This window comes from Apus apus, chromosome 17 (assembly GCF_020740795.1).
Source record: "Apus apus isolate bApuApu2 chromosome 17, bApuApu2.pri.cur, whole genome shotgun sequence".
In the NCBI taxonomy this organism is placed as follows: Eukaryota; Metazoa; Chordata; class Aves; order Apodiformes; family Apodidae; genus Apus; species Apus apus.
The window spans coordinates 7077978-7093366 of NC_067298.1; the positions used below are offsets into that span (position 1 = coordinate 7077978).

The following is a 15389-nucleotide window of genomic DNA, read 5'->3' on the forward strand; positions in this document are numbered from 1 at the left end:
ACTGAGCAATAGGAATGTGACTCATTATGCTAATTTTGCATACATAAAATGTATTGTTGGACTGAAACTCAACTTTTCAAAAGTGTTCATAGAATCATAGAACTACTCAGGCTAGAAAAGCCCCTTGGGATCACTGAGTCCAACCATCATCCCTGCTCTACAAAGTTCTACTCTAAACCATATCCAACAACACCACATCCAAACAACCCTTAAACACATCCAGGGATGGTGACTCAACCACCTCCCTGGGCAGCCTGTTCCAGTGTCTGACCACTCTTTCTGTGAAAATTTTTTCCTAATGTCCAGTCTAAACCTGCCCTGTTGCAGCGTGAAGCCATTCCCTCTTGTTCTGTCAAAAATTACCTGTGAAAAAAGACAAGCACCAACCTCTCTACAGTTACCTTTCAAGTAGTCGTAGAGACTGCTGTTTAGTAGAATTCTTTAAAAAATCCAGCATTTTTATAAGAGAAACTCACACATTGTGATCCCAGAGAACAGGCTTGCTCTCTAGACAGGTTCTACTAATTTCTGTTTTATTCACTCAAACATTTATTTAGTCAAAGTTTCGATCTACAAAAATCTTGTTGGAACAGCCATACACTGGTGGTAGAGAAGCACAGTTCCTTAGCCATGTGTGCAATGGCTTGTAACTTGGAGGGATGCCTGATTTTTGACAGGATGAGTTAACTTTCTGTGCCCCTGATTGGGAAAAAAAAAATAATTGATGTAACTATATAATGCTTCTCATCAGGTAACTGCAGGCTGCAGGTTCATATTGCATCTAATCTGCAAATTACAGGTGAGAGCAACCTGAGCTTCTCTTTGAATGCTGAAAACATTTCTGATTACATGAGTAAACAGCAGCTAACAAGATACACAAAGGACACATTTAAATTTGTGTCTGCACACTTTGTCTAGAGTGTATAATCAAACTTTGACTTTGCCAGAAAGATTAAGTAGTTTTGTGTAGCAGGTGGGAACTTCACAGATGTGAATCTTGATGTCTTTATTTAGCTTAATGTAATTATTTTTTATTTTTACATTTTGTCAAAAGTTTTCCTAACCTCTGAGCCTCAAAGCATTCTTCTAATCTATGAGCTGTGTGCGACAAAGTCTTCAAACCCAGTGCAGGGGAAGGAGCATGTGGCTGAGTCCAGGGGCAGGAGAGCTAGTGATTTTCCCAGAGGGTGGAGCTGAAAACAACCCACCAGCTGCTTATAAAAACCTTTACTAGTTTTGCTGTTGCTGAAGCTGGTTGTGTGCAAGGTTTTCTAGTGTGAATGCTTGCTTCTGCTTTGCAGTTTTTGGCTACTCTAGTGGGAGCTACATGGACTGTTGGTTGGATATGAACCACACATTTGTAGTGTGTATTGGGAAGCTATTCTTTGGAGGGGAGACAGGGAAAATACCTTCTGAGTAGTGTAGCCCCAGGAAAATGGCTGATCTTGGTGAGTTTTTTCCTGTAATGTTTTGTAGAACAACTCAGTTATTTTTGCTTTCAAGGTCTGTGCTTTTTCTTAAGAGAAATATGATAGGATCTCACTTCAGGTTTTGTCAGAGAGAAAAAACCCTCTTTATGCAGAAGTCTAAAATATAAGTTTAGGTTAATGGAGGTAGCCTGGTTTCCCTTGATAAATGCCCCAGTGTTGTTATTTTTTTTAAAAAATACATTAATGATGAAACTGTAGAGCTGTAAGTTTAAGAGGGAAAGTATTGAAAGGGAAATCTGTAGCTTGAATGGTTTATAGTATTACCAAATAAATAAATAAATAAATAAATGTTGTGGGTAGAAATACTCCTGGTATTGGTTTGGCAAGCTTTAAAAAAAAATAAATAAACAAACTAGACAAGGCAAGTGCAACAATATGGCATGCCAAACAGGGCAGGCCATTATCTTCAAGTTTATATTAAAGAATTTATGATGTGACTGGAATTGTCCCAGAAAAGCTGCCCTAGGAAACAGCTGCTATCAGGGGATATTTTTAATGTTATTTCTGTTTTTTGGCAGGGAAAACTCCCATTCTGTGCAATGCCTGGCACACCAGCTCAGCAATGGAAAGTCAAGGAGGTAGAGCCCGGCATGTAAGTCTGTGTTGCAATCTTTGATTTCATTCTAAATGCTTAGGAAGCTCAAGCTCAAGAATCTCTCCAAAAAGTGCTTGTTGGTAGCTCTGGTATGTATGGTAGACAAAAAACCACGCAGCAATAGTAAACTTCCCAGAAGGACTTTGCTTATACTTTAACTGAAGGTTAATTAAGGATGACTGACCTAAGGCTGCACACCCAAGTTAACTAGTGGATGGGGATATTATGCAATATTAATGTCTGATTACATTTAATTAAAATAATAAGTGCTGCTGCTTATATGCTCAAAGTAATAGAAAAGTATTCAGAACCATAATGGAAAAATCCAGAGGCTTCATGTAGGAAACTAAGGGTTAAATTAAACACAAGTGCTGAGTTAACTGTTTGGACTGTAGAAATTACTCTATAAATTTAGGAAAACATATAAAAATATTCATTATCTTATTATTCCAGCTTATCTAACAGACAAGGTTCTATTAGGGGTTAAGTAATCAGTGAAACAGTATCTCCTTTTATTTCCATAAAAATCTAGTTGTGTATGAGTGGGAATGTGCTGCATCTTTGTGTGTGGACTTCTGCAGCATTTTAGAGAGCAACCTGGCTCCTGAGCCGTACAGGAGCTGCTCTTACAATCTAGTTTGCATGCAGCCCACATACTAGTTCACAATCTCCTTTCACAAGGTTCTCTAGCTACTGGTTGCTCTGCCAAAAGTTCCTGTATATACTGATCATACTATCTCTGCCTTCATCTATAAATTGCCCTAAATTTATACCACTTGAGAGCTGATTTGTTGCAAACGTGTTACATAGACATAAGGTGATAAGTTTTTGGCTGATTGATGTCATGTCTTCCAGCTTCTTATAGCAGAAAGAAAATTGCATAAATTCAAAGTTTATTTCCTCTGTATGATGGCATACTGTGGACAACAGACTTTTTTGGGTGTGTCTGTTATGTGGGGAGAAGGCAAGGGGAATTACTTATTTTATACCAATGCAAAAATCTCTGACATCTTTATTCATAGTCTGTGTCTTATTGCAGCTGCTCTTTTTTTCAATTTACTGGGAACAATTTATATTGAGATATATGAAGATGCTCTAGTATCAGCATGACACAATAGAATGAGGGATTCTGATGGCTTTTACCAAACCTATGCATAACAACAGTGAAATAATAGCAGCTAGAACAATAAAGCAAGGATTGAATGCTGTTCTCCTAGTGATAAGTACCAAGGATTTGCCCAAATAAATACAAGCCTCCCTCTCCAGAGAAAAGCAATGAGTGAATAGTGTCTGATAAGGATGCCCTTCTGTAGGTACAGCAGACTTGGGGCAAGTGTAATGGCACTGTTTGCAGTGTGTGTGGATGGGCATGAACAGTCTGCATCCATCAGAAAAATATTTTAGTATAAATTAATAAAATGAATAAATTAATTAGGGTTGGTCAGAACTCTAGAATGAATACCACAGTGATCTGAATTGCCCAAATCCTCACTTCCTCAGTCTTAGAGGTGAAAAGTAGCAAATATGATCCAATTTTTATGGTTCTTATTTTTCCCAAGATACCTGCTACTGGTCACTGTCAATAATAGATGGAGTCTAGTCAAGACAGTAAAGTTATTTCTGTGGTGCACTGCACTGACTCCCTCTCTGAGGGTGGCTCAAATTTTAAGAGCACAGATTTTCTGAACTTAAGTTGTTCTTGAGTTTGTGAGTTTAAATAAAGGGATTCAGGTTATTGATATGGTAGATTCTTGTTTATATGTTTAAGCTTTAACATCATAGCATAAAGCACATTTATGCAGTGATTATTCTTGCCCTGTGTAATTACTGATCCCTCAGATAAAATCTCAAGCTACTTTATTGAAGCTGGGAATTGAAACCACAGAGAGAATCAGTTATCTATGTACATCAATAAAGCAGTCCATTAATTATTTCCACCTACTCAACTTGAAGAAAATTACCATACTAATGCCTCTGGATAACCACATGACCTGCTCTGGTTCTACATAAAAGCCAAATGTAAAGTCATAAAGGCTTTGACAGATAAATCAGGGACACCAAAGAAGCGACAGAGTGTAGAATGGCATTCCTGTAAGTAATTGGTCACAGAAATCTCCAGACTGCAGTAATATTAGACTGTGTCATGATGGTTTCAAATTTGAGAACTGAGAGTGTTCAGATTTCTTTTCAAGAAGCAAATCTTGATAGCTGAAATATATCCTCCAAAGGAAGACAGTGTCACCATCAATCAAAACACTCTGGTATTTTCTAGAGTAATCCGATTTCTCTGACCCCCTTCCACACGGCTCTGCCCCTCCCTGGGGATTCTACTTTCACAGTGAGGTTACCAAAACTCTGTAACTTTGTTACAAGCCAGAAGTCTTTGGTTTTGGACAGAGGTAGAGCAAATGAAACCACTGAGCTCCACTCTCAACAAGGAAACATTTTGCAGATATGTTGGTTTTCAGATGGCTCTTAAGGTTCCTAAAAACTCACCTAAATGTGTGTTTAATTATTCCAATAAGTGTTTTCTCATTTACTTTAAAGTATCTGTATTTGCAGTCAAATACAGAGGAATATTCTGTAGCACTCCCATCAGACATGCTAACTGAGAAGGTTCCCAGGCTGGTTTTGTCTGCAAAAAAAAGCAAACCCACATCCTAAAAAATCTGCCAACCCCCCCCCCCCCAAAAAAAAAAAACCAACAAAAACCAACAATAAACAGAAGAGGGGAAAAAAAAAGCAAACCCAAGCAAATAAATACTCTAGGCATTGTGTGGGAGTGGAGGAAGGGAGAGAGTGCTGTAAGGGGAACAGATACAGACAGGAATCTGCAGAGGAGGGCAGCCCAGTGTGGGAGGGCCGTGTGTGGGTGAGGCAGGGTGCACACTGCCCTGCTGCCCTGCTACACCCTGTAAAAAACAGCCTAAAATTTTCAGCAGCAACAGATTCAGCATGCAAGGGTGGAACCTGATGTTGAAGTCAGCACAGAGTACAGGTTTTGATGTTTGTTCTCATCCTTTTGCTGTCTAATTATAAAATCAACTCTCTGCAAAAACCAGGTAAATATAAAAACGTATCTTAATTCATTACATTACAGGTACTAGGTCTTTGGTGCCGAGAAATCAAAGTATTGAAAGTCAGGACATGCGTATTTTTTTTAATTATCGAATTTAAGAAAAGTGCTACAATGTATTATTAAATCAGAAGTGGTGTGTTAAACCATGCCAAGTTATTATCATAATTATTCCATCAAAATTAGCCACCAGAGGGCAGATAATGTGTTCTCAAAGGGTTTGCCAGTTGTACCAGAGATCTGAAATGGGCAGAACCTGATTAGCACTTCCCTGAGCTCAATGTCTTCAGTGTCCTTGTAAATGGCTCTTCTATGGATGGGGGAGAACAGGCCAGGGATTACATAGATGGAGCCAGAGAAGGACTTGAGTGGAGGCTGTGCAATAAAGCAGGGTTATACATCACAGCAGTCTCCCAGCTGCTGGCAATAGGCCCGTAGCTACAGGATTGAGCATCAGGTCAGAGACTAGACCCACAGGACAGGCTGTTCAGGGAGGATTACTTAAAACAGCTCAAGGAGACTGTTAGTGTAAGTCAAAATGCCAGAACAGAATGGCAACTTGATCTAGCAACTGAGTCATAAGATCGTGTTTGCTCTAAATGCATCAGCAGGAATCAATGCAGGTAATGAGCAAGGAGTTGGATGCTCCTTCTTAATGTCAAACAGGGTTTGGAAATGTGCTGCTGTGCTGTCATCAGTGCATGAAAATGGAAGTGCTCAGCCTTGATGTGGAAAGCCACCAGGAGTCACTGAGTTGTAAATGTCAGGTGTGTGCTCAAGGTTAGATCAAATAGCCACTGCAAGGAGAACCTGTTATTATTTCCAACTACCAACTCCACAAACTATGGCTGAAAACCTGTTTAGCACAGCAGTAATCTTTCCAGAACCCTTCCTTAGCTGTTTTCTTAAACTGTGGGTGGGTATGCACATCTCATACTGGTGTCAATCACAGAGCCCTACAAAAAATGCTGCTCGCCTGACCAGTGCTGGCAGGTGGCCTAAGTTTGTAAGGCAATAACTATGTGACATTTTCTTTCTGTGGCTTGTAATGACTTATTTCAGCTTGTGAAAAATGGCAGTAGCAAGCACACAATTTATGTGAGAAATACAGCAGTGCAGGAGCACCATCCAGTCTGCAAGGTAACTGCTCCACCTTGAAGAGCATCACAGCAGCACCTGGTGCATTTTAGCAAAGCAGCAGAGAGACTAGTCAGAGCTGCAATGCACAGGATGCAGAATTGCTGAGTTTCTCACAGGCACAAAGAACATAACCCACTTCCCAGGGTGTCACAGGGAGAACACAGAGTCTGTAGCTCTAGAATGCTCATGACAGCCTGTTTCTCTCTGCCAGAGATTGTAACAGCTCGGAAGGAATGAGCATCAATTGCTTCCAAGGGAGACATGTGAAAGATAATGTATATTGCCTTCTGGCAGCAAAGATTCACCAGAAGATAGTGACTTGGAGGCGTTATTACTTGTGACCTTCACACAGAACAGAATACACCTTATTTTCTGAATAATTTCAGCCTGTAGGTATAGCATTTGATGGTCTTATTGGCAGTAGAAAAACAAAATCCAAACTTCCTTGAGAAAAAGAGATTTAGGAAGAAAAGTGTTAAATGGCTAAATCCAGATGGAGTAGAAAACTTATGGTCATGCACATGGAAAAGGCTGCAAAGATGACTAATGTCAAAAGTATCTTCTTGTGGATCCAAGCTCCTAAATCAACTCTAACATTTATTAGGAATACAATTATCAAATACACCAGGTAATAAACCCCAAAACATCTCCTAGAGGCAAAACCTGTAGCCTCATAACCTCTGAAAGCACAGCTTTGAGTTCTGTGCCACAAACTTGCTATATATTTAGTAATCAAAATTTGAACAGAATGATTCTGGAAACAGACTAACTGAACTAGTTAATTGTAATTCCTTAGTTTTGGAATGACCAGCTCTTAAGATTTCCAACCTAATTTTTTTTAAGAAAATAATTATTCTGACTTAAGTTCCCATTTTTGTGATCACAAATGTGTTATTCCTTAATGCTCATTTTTCTGTAACAGCCTGATGTGTTTTAGGTGTATGGCAACGTGCTTTAGTATTACTTAGACACTTCTAGGAGAATAAATATCCAGAGTCTTAGTAAGTACAGATTAGCTCTCTTCAGTGTCCTTGCTTCTGTTTCAGTTTCTTTTAACCCAAAGCTACCAGAGCTAAGTCAGTAATCACAAACCTATTAACATTGTGATACAAATACCCAGTCACTACAGATGAATTTTACTCTCAACAAGCTTTCCCACTATGATGTGAAAAAATAAACACCAGGCTTATAATCAAAATTGTATTTCTTTCCAGCTTACTTAACTAAGTTTTGGCACTGTCCCAGGCAGACAGGAAATTGAATTATTTTTTTGAGCTTTGGCAGGGCAAGCAGATTTTTTTTTTTTTTTTTCTTTTGAGAAGAGCTTTCTGTCTCAGTCTCTCATGACAATATTTACATACAGTGACTTTTCTGTTTCAGCTTTACGACAGGTATTTCAAGAATCAAAACAATTCAGTTCCTACTCTGCTTTTCCAACAGCTGTAGAAAGTGTAGTGGTACCTATTGAAATAAAAAATCCCTCTTGGTTTGCATTCATCTTAGCAGAATAGCAACAGTGATGTAGTAACTCTAAGCTATGTGCAGTGACTAAACTCAATCCTGTCTGTGTGCCTTTCTTCTTTAACAGAGAAGACTGAGTATGTTACAAGAAGAATACAAAGTGCTTATTTTCTAATAGAATAGAAATATTTTCTAAGTAAAATGAATCACAAAACCTTAGCAAAACAAACAACATTTCTCATGGCTACTGTTAGCAACACTGTCTTCCTACAATCTTAACCATACTACCCAGAACTACCTTGGCTATTTAATTGTAGTGCAAGGAAAAGAGGTCAACATCTGGGTCTCACAGTTAGGCAACTGTCAGTGCAAGCTTCACCTACATCAATAGTGCTGCTTTCTCTTTGTTCTGCACTATTAGCTGTTGTCACCTAGGGCAACATATAGATCTATTATGCTGCCAAAGGAAACCAGCAGATCAATATGATGACAAGTCCTGGACCACTTATAACCAGCCCACTACCTAATGTACAAGAGGAGCATTAATTTATTTTCTCTAGCATTAACTGTGGCCAATTTAATAAGAGAATGTTCTCTATGCATCATTTCTCTGGGACTTGGCCTGGTGGTTTGTTCCTCAGTCTTAGGAAATGAACTAATACTTTTTGCTGTATTTGGGTCTGAGATATTTCAGAACCATAACAATGCCTGGTGCTCTCATTACTCCACTGATTTGCTATGATTGTGATTTTTAGTCATAATTACTCTTTAGAAACCTCAGTGTGATGATTTCAGTGGCAACATGACCACATTGAAAATCCTAACAGCTTCAGAAGGAATCAGTTTGAGCAGTAAATATTTCCTAACAAGAAAGAAGTAGCTAACAATAGTAAATTATCTGGCTTTGCAGAAAACAGTTTTCCTCTTGGTGATTCAAAATGAGTGACTTGCAGGCTTCTCTGGTGTAAAAACAGCCAGGTTTAGATTAATTAAAGTTCCCACTTGTTTCTTTTGTGTATGTTTCAAAAAATTCTGATCATTTCTTCAGCAAAACATTCTTCAACATTCAGTTTCCCCAGAGAAGCCATGTTGTCATGTTATCTTTTTCTTTTCTGGCTGAAACATTTTTCCTACAATACAATTAGTGCTTGCAGTTAAGTGCTTCCCTGAATTACAAATACATTCGGAATACACAACACTTGCTAAAAGATACTGATATATTCACATCTAATTCCAAATTTATGCTTAATGTATTTTGCAGTCTCTGAAAGTTCCCCTTTAATTTCTACTTTTTTTTGCATGTTTCACACATTCTCTGTTTTTGCTATGTAGCCTATGAAAACAAAGCAGGCACAACCTATCAAACAGGGGATATTTGCAGGTGGGTGAGGAATCTCTATTTTGGCTCACACAATTGAGTTTGCCCATTTCCAGTTTCTCTTCAAGAAATACACTCCAATTTGAAGAATGAAAAACTGTAACCTCTATGAAATATCTTCTCTAATACCATCTGAAACTTCTTGCTGCCATCATTGGTGGAGGGATTTTGTGATGCATTTTAAATCAAAAGGTCTTATGAAATGTTGTCTGGATAAAGCAGTTCAGATAGACTACCTAATGTCAAAGTCCACAGTAGCCATCACAAACCTGTCAGGGTATCTCCAAAGAGGCCAGTGATTATGAAGTCTCCAGTTCTATAAATTTCTTTGAAAATGTAGAAAGCACAGTTTTTGCAGTCTAGTGAGGTTTCTTTAAGATCTCTTTTCTCTGGAGTAGCACTTCTTATAACTCCTTAGAAGTCTGAAAACACTCTGTAACTCGTTAAGCAGAAAAACCTTGTTTTCTGCCGTCAAAACAAACATATTACTTCCCAGGCAACTCTTACTCTGCATAGGTTGAAGATGCATTAATCTCACATTTAAAACAGGTGTTAACATTATTAAAAACCCAACATGTTTTGATGGACTCAAGCTTCTGCCTGGGAACTATTATGTGTATGTTAGAGGTGACTCTTTAACACATGCATTAGCTGCCTGCTTCTCACTACTCATGAGTTGCGCTTCCTGATACAACCACAGTTGGTCCCTTCTTCTGGAGGAGAAGGTGCTTCTCAAATGTTCTGCTGGAAATTTTATTCACTCATGTAAAACCAGCTAGACATTAAAACCTAGACTTTGAGACCCCTGAAAACTCACTTGGGTATTGCAAAGCAAATGAACACTCAGCCAATGAGAAAGTCACCCAGTGAGGGCACTCAAACCTAGGAGAAGATCACTTCCCTCTCAGGGGTCTGATGTGAAGCCCCATTAGATCCCTGTCACAATGTGCTTTTAAGTAACATGTAAGACTTAGGATGTATCCTGCAACGTGCTAGACTATATAAAGAAAAATCCAACACTTAATTTGAGATACACAGGATATTCTTACTTAGTTTATTTCTAAGCTGAATATTCTGAATTTAATTGGTTTTCGTAGTCTAAGTTGCATGAACATTTGATTGTACCAAACCACCTATTTGGCAAGTTTTGATGTATTGCCTTGGTGACACAGGAATGAAGATAGCTTTTCTACTTTTGTTTGCTCTCATATGTATATACTCATCTCTTTCCTAACTGAGCTGTACTACTTAAAATCCCTTAAAAATATCTGTGAATGCTTTCCTTTAAACTTCAGCAGTATCTGAAAGGATGCTCCAACAATTAATAGCACTCTCATGGTTAAAAAAAATCTCAAGATGGAAGCGTGGAAACTCAGATACATTTAGATTTTCAATCTGCATACACATGCCTGTATTTTGCAATGAATGAGGTTAAATTAAATAAACCAAAACACCTGGGTTTATCAAAAGAGTTTTCTTATTATTCCTAGTTCTTGTTATCCTGTGTACATTAGCATTTCTAAATCAAAAACAAATCCCGATAAATTTTGCATTAGAAAACGACTTCCACAGATCTTGAGTTTGGGAATGCTTGTTCTGGCCACTGACTATACAGGAGCAGGTGGTGCTGGGCACAAGAAATAGATTTTAAAATAAGTAAGCTTCTTTTCACTCTTTAAACAAGCATGTTTCTGATCATCAATGCTACTGTTTGCCTTGACTTTTCCAGAAAGAAAAGTGTGATTTCAAGTCCCTCTATTTTGAATCTCTGAATCTGGCTCTCTGAATTTGGGCAACTGCATAAACTAAGTAAGCTTGTTCAAATGTTTTCTTCATTACCAGAATGATCATCCTCACTTAAATGCAGACAGAACCTGTCATTTTGATCTGCCCATTATTCACTGTATACATAATCCTAGTTAAAATTACCACCCTCACTGGCTTGCAGCTTGTCCTTTAACACTTACATGCAAACCTGTCAGTTCTCCACAGTAAGATACACTTACTCCTTTCATAACACATTCAAGCTGACTACTAATTCTTTAGTCCTTGACTTCATAGGCAGTATAAACTTTTAAATGGTAATTGACTCATCTTTTGATGAGCTGAAAGGGACAGCAAAGTATGATGTTGCCAACAGCGCGCTGTTTGCTCAGCAGTAAAGTTTATGGAGTATAGCTCTATTCAGACAAATTATTAGGTTCAGTACAGGTGGCAGGTGGATGACACACAGTCAGATGTACAGAAAATCCATATCCATTACCTAGCAGCGTCTTCTCGCCTTGAGATCTGACTTAGGAGCTATGGCCAACAGTGACGTTCAGCAGGAAGTCTGTTGCTCCTGTTGTGGAGGGCATAAAACTCCCAAGTAGAGAAGGCTGGCAGAACAAGCTAGTCCTCAGTTTTCTTATAACTATTAAAATTTCTAACACACTGAGGGTTGGTTTTTTTTGACAAATTTACACTTAAATGTGGAAATGAGACAGTATTCTACATATTCCCTCACTGTAAGTGCCATAATCTCTTTAGCTACAGTGAACTGCATGAGTTACTTTTTATTTAGTGTTTTAACTGAGTACATCTAGATGATTCATAAGTCAATAGTGCTGTATTTGCTGCCAGCTTTTTATATCACTGACAAACATCAGCACTCCTGGAAAGCCTCCTGGTGCAGTCCATTCAGAACCAACCCATTTCCATTTGGAAATACGACTTGCATTAGCACTTTTCACATCAGGTATTGTCTGCTGATTTTTCTGATCAATCTTATTTTGAATGTCATCAAAAGTGTCTGAAACTTAGAAATGGAACTGGAAAGGGGCTCTCCTTTCTCTGTTGAATTTAGCGCTTTAAATGGCTGAAAGCCTGAGTGCCTCTTTGTTAGTTCAAATCAGATTTTGTGTAGACATTGTACTTCTTTCCTTTAGATGATCTTCATGTATTTATTTTAAATAGAGGGCAAAAGGACAAAGTATGATTTAGACTTTGTGAGCAGATTCAAACTATTTTTTCAATGTGGACATAGCTTATATTATGGTCCTTTAAGAGGTTGACTTTTATGACCTGTGAGGCAGTTGCACTGTGCTGAACCCCTGAAAATCTGCCACCCTTATACAGGCTCTGATAAAGATATTGGATCAGGAAACATTTGCTGTCAACTTAGCATTCCATTTTCCACTGTTTTAACTCCTATCAAAAACATGGTAAAGGAGAAATACTAACAGTATGGAAAGGGTTCTAAACTAAATCTAAGGATTTGTTTGTGTTAATAGTTGTGCTGAATTTATTAAAAAGTGAGGGTGTGGTTCTGCACTTTTTTATGTTTTTAAAATTTATCCAACTTAGTATTAACCATCTATTTTTTTTTTTTAAATTTAATTGCTAAATCCTTTGATGACACTGCTTGGTAAATACTAGAATGAATCAGCATTACAAAGATTATTCCTCCTTACATAGGAGTTAATAGACAGTTTTCTGTTCTTCTGGGAAATTCTGGTTGCTGTCTCATGTCTTTATTAATTTTGATGCACTATATAAACCTCACCTGTCTACAAGAGGCTTGATGCCAAATTCAGTGCTAGAGCTCCCAACAGCACACCACCACTTTGAATTAAGCCATGGCTGGTTCCACCTCATGAATCGAGGAACTGAATGGTTGTGACAATTTTTATTTCCTTGGATTCACATACTCTAGATCATAGGAATAATTTTCAAGAGGCAAAGTAAGGGGTAGCATCTATTCAAGAAGAATCTACATACCTGTGACTTGCACATGTCTTTCTGACCCCCAAAACATGTTTCTGAATCATCTATGGTTCTGAAATCCTTTTGAACAAAATTTCCCTCAAGCTTGTGTTGTAGCCTGAAACAAGCAAGGCCTTGCTGTACACAGAAACTGTATTCCTCTGACATCTTCATTTCTTTTCTTAAGATTAAAAAGAAATATATAAAGAAGCATGTTTTCTCTATAATGTCATTTATCTTACTCTGATTTGTCTGACAGCTTGTAATGCTTCTAGAGCTTACATTTCAAAGAATGTTTCAGCAGTCCAATCTCCTTTTGGGTGCCACAGTCTGGCCTCAATTCACCCAGCTGAAACCTAGCCAGGCATTTTGAGCAGAGGCAGAGATATATTTCAGAAGAGTTTAAGGTGGAATATGCAGTATCAGGCTGCCTCCCCTTCCAGCAGTTTGGTAGGGCTGGGCTTAGCTCTACTGAAGCTTCCTAGGTGAGACTGCCCACCAGCTGCACTGACTGTGATGTAATAACAAAGCAGCATGTTCTCAGGTTCTGCTGAGACAGCCTCTTCACCTTCTGAGAATCAAATTCCTCAATGGCAGAGAGGAAAATATTTTGGAAACCTTCATGGTCCCTTCTCCCTGCAGTGATAGAAAGCACCAGGAGTGCTAGCAGCAGCAAATGGCAGAATTGTTCATTATGACCGAGGGCAAGATCCTCAGATTTGTGCCTAGAAAAGCACAGATCACAAGAGCATCCTTATTTTTCTGAATAATAGAGATCCCTTTATGGCAACCTATTTTAAAAGAAGTATGTGTTTGAAAGCACACAGATACACCATTTACACTTATTGCTCAACAACTTGAGTGGTCCTAAGGATGTCAGCAAGAAAGCGATAAGAAATTTAACCTCTTCTACTACTATACACTAATAAAATGGTTTAGTGCAGAGATCAGCATAAATAAGGAATTAGCAAACAGTGCAGTAAGCACCGGGCTCGGATACTGTAATGTGATTGGCAGTGCTTTATTAAGTTTTGGCAGCATTTAAGTAGACTGGGAGTGTTGTTATGAAGCCCAAGCACATTAATCCAAGCTCCAGCTCTCGTTAATACTGATGAGTGAAGGCAGTTAATTGAATTATGTATGAAGTACTGCTGATTAAATCATATTTTACTCCTTGCTATAGAATTAACTCTGCTTTATTAACAGCCACTGTTGTCTTTAATAGTGCATGTCAGAGGGACCTTTTCTCAGCCATTCACTTTCTCTTTTTTAACCATCTGTTCAGTTTACTAACGTATTTTAATCTATTCCTACTGCTACTGGCCTTCAAAATAAATATCTTTGGCTTCCCCAAATGTTGATGTGATATTGGAAAACTTTTATTCCCTTAGAGGAAAGGCTTCAATGTAACTTTTCAATTAATTTTTCTCACTGACAGTAGAAAAAGATTCTACAGATTACATAAATACATACTTTTGATGCCATTTTATGACCAAGATACGTTAACTCACTATTTTAATAGTACTTTTTTGCTGATTTCTACTTTCTACCTTTTTCTACTGAAACCACTGGGTCTTTCTGTACTTTGAAGGATGAATTCAAGGAACCCAGAACAAGGACCCAAGGCAAACATACAGAAACTAGAGCTAGTATTTATTCTTCAAGTTAGAATCTGAGTCACTTTGCCATTGCAAAGTTTATTTCTTTTGGTTTGGTAGATATTTTGAGGAAAGCAAAAGAGATTGGATGATGCAATAACTTCATCTGGAAAGTCCAATCCCTGTTTCTTGTGGTTGAAGACTTTCAACACCAAGAACCGTTGGCCAAGCCTATGTAAAAATGGAATAAATGGTTACTGACAAAGGCTGGAAGAGTGCATGTCCACAGAAGATCCAGGTGGAATTTTGAACCGCCTATGAAAATATTGATTTCAGAGTCACAGACTGAGGAACGGATGAGGAGGAGGCTGATAGCCATCTGTGGAGGAAGCTTTGCTTGTTTCTCATGGTCTTCAAAGATCATGAAGTGCTGTTGAGGATGCCAGATGGCCTGCTGCCATGAGGTTTCTCTGTTCCATCAAACAAGCTCTGGGAAGCTTGCCCATGAAATCATACCATATATCCTAAAACAAGTACCACTTTGTATTTCTTTACTCTGAAAGCTGATGAGAAGCAGATTTTCTTTCCAAAGAAGCTCAGGCTTCTGAGGCTTGTGTTGGACATGGAAGGGTGAGTCTCAGGGGAGTTGCTGACAGTAGTACTAGAAGTGTTTACTTAGGACTTGGTGCCTTTTCTCCAATTTTATTTTGGCTTGCCTAAATAAGTGTTTCCACCTGGGTCATTCCAAAGACTATGGCCAAAGATTTACATTTTTTTCCACAACCTGGAATCTCTTCAGTATTTTGAGGATGGGATGATTTTTCATGTTGAATGTTACCTTTCTGTTCTCTCAATCAAATAGGACTGTTTCTCCAATAGAGAGAACTGGAAGCCACTTTTTTCATGT

The 15389-nt window shown here is 38.3% G+C and overlaps 1 protein-coding gene across 2 annotated transcripts in view; it reads right to left on the reverse strand.

The window, feature by feature from the left end:
* Positions 1–15389, reverse strand: part of CA10 (carbonic anhydrase 10) — a 167204-nt gene that overhangs the window by 107553 nt on the left and 44262 nt on the right. The gene's annotated exons all lie outside the window — the stretch shown is intronic.